The sequence below is a fragment of the Amphimedon queenslandica genome, unplaced genomic scaffold (assembly GCF_000090795.2).
Source record: "Amphimedon queenslandica unplaced genomic scaffold, v1.1 AMPQUscaffold_13064, whole genome shotgun sequence".
In the NCBI taxonomy this organism is placed as follows: Eukaryota; Metazoa; Porifera; class Demospongiae; order Haplosclerida; family Niphatidae; genus Amphimedon; species Amphimedon queenslandica.
The window spans coordinates 32,587-34,960 of NW_003546700.1; positions in this window are offsets into that span (position 1 = coordinate 32,587).

The following is a 2,374-nucleotide window of genomic DNA, read 5'->3' on the forward strand; positions in this document are numbered from 1 at the left end:
ATCAAATCCTGGACCTGTTCCATTGCACCCATGGATATGGCCAAGAAGCCCGTGGAAGAGAATCCATGTGGATTTTGCGGTACCATTATTTGATAAGTCCTTTTGTAGTAGTAGTAGATCCCATTCAAAGTGGCCAGAAGTGTGAAAGATGTTATCTACTTTGTTGTCAAAGACAATAGAGGTACTGAAGCATCTATTCAGTAGGTATGGGCTGCTGGAGCAGCTAGTAAGTGATAACGGTCCTCAATTTCATTTTGACGAGTTTCACCAGTTTATCAAAAGCTCGGAATCAAACATTATTGTTCGGCTACTTACCATCCAGCCACAAAAGGAGCTGTAGAGAGATTTGTACAAATGTTGAAACAAGCTCTGAAGACAGGAAAACAAGCAGGGAAGCCAACTAAAGGGGTACTTTTCCAGTTCCTGATGAGCTGTTTTTTTTTCTAACCATGCAGTTACTGGTATTCCTTCAAGTCAGCTGTTCTTGGCAAGGCAGATCAGGACTAAACTAGATTTGCTGAGGCCAAGTCAACAGGATGTTGTGGAAACCCAGTAAGCCAAACAGAAACAATATCATGATAAAGGGAGAAAGCAGAATTATTTTCAAGTTGAAGATCGAGTAGCTGTCAGAATATATAGACATGATTTATTACATTGAAAAAATGGAGAGGTAGCGCAGATTTTAGGTCCCAGATTATTATTAGTTAAGTTGGATGATGGCTCAATGGTTAAGAAGCATATAGACCAAGTGCAGCATAGAATAGTAACATCAAAAGAAGTAACTGAAGATCTCCTTCAGGACCTTGACCTTCCATTACCAACCGCTCAACAAGAGGAAGAACCTTCACTTACAACATCAGCTGTGGATGAAGGAGTACGAAATTCCACCAACACTACACCTGTGGTGCCCCAGCAAAGGTATCCTCTAAAAGACAGACGTCCACCTGATCGTTTTGTCTGTTTTTAAGAAGGGGGAAAACTTTGAGATATTATTAACTACAATAATAAGGTGTACATGTATTTATTGTTATCACTATCATTGTTATTATTAGGTGGTTGTGTTGCTAGGTAACTATTATTATCTTAGTGTGGTATTTCCTCTAAATATTGATTGGGTTTTATAATTTTTTTGAATTATTTGCTGGACTGATTTTTGTGATCCTTTTTGTTTTGGATGATAAAAGATTGTCCTTGATATGAGAAGGGATCTTACACACACACCGATCCTCTGTTGCTTTATAATCAACAACTGTGTTTTTAATCTTTTCAATCCAGACCTGATGCCTTTCTTTTGGTGTCAATATGGCGTCAATAGAATGACACAGTTTTTGTGGTGTTTCCAGCCCATATGGAGATATAAACGATGATAAGTGTTTCTCAAAATATGCCACACTAACAAATCGTCAAGAACCCAATATCTTTGTCATTTTGTCTAAAGTTGGATATAGAACCTTTTGCTTCATTCTGAATGTTGAAAGAAGTAATTAAAGAATGATGTATTGCCTATTGACCTGAAGTATGAAGTGAAGTCTGATCGAACAATGCCATTGTGATATCTGGTATAGACTCCATTGGTAATGTAGCTAAGTCTGTATCATTCTTTAGAGCTGTGATTAAGTTTTTAATGTTAATGTAGCTATTTATTTGTGAATGTATGGGGTTCACTTGTATGATAAATCATTTTTGGTTGTTGTACTTAGCAATAGAAAGAGGTATATTATATGTCTGTGTCTGGAGAATACATTAATATTCCAGATGCATTGTGCTTGGAGCTATGTGTCCAGATACGCCTATGTGCCTCTATTGCATTTGAAGTATTGAAGTATAAGGCTCTGGAACTGTTTTCATTGCTAAAATCTTCCGGGGAATATCAGTGTTAGGACCATTAAAACATCCAGCTATGACTATAGACTCATTACCTTGAAGCCAATAGCGACCATTTTACAGAAAAGATACTCCTATTGCATTAATATATTCACATGTTTGCATTTTGTACAGTGAATAGCATTTCATCAATGAAGTGGAACACTTGAAAAGGGAGTAAATTCTTTATGCTCATGTAACTCGTTGTCATTACTAGGGTTGTCCCTCCTATGTTGCCCGAATTGCTAAGGATTGAATCTGTTACCGTGGTCTTTTATTAAAAATAAGATGCACTTCCTTTGTGAGGTGTGCTTTAATAAATCGAGTAAACAAAAAGTTTGAGTATTCTATAATTGTTTTGACACATCTCAAAGGTTTTGTATTTATGTTAAACATTGCATCAATTACAACTAACTGAGGTGATCTGTCACGAAAAAAATTGTCCCCGTGAAAATTTATCCTAGGATAGAAATATCACGTGATATTTTATGTCAGCGTCAGCAATTTTTTG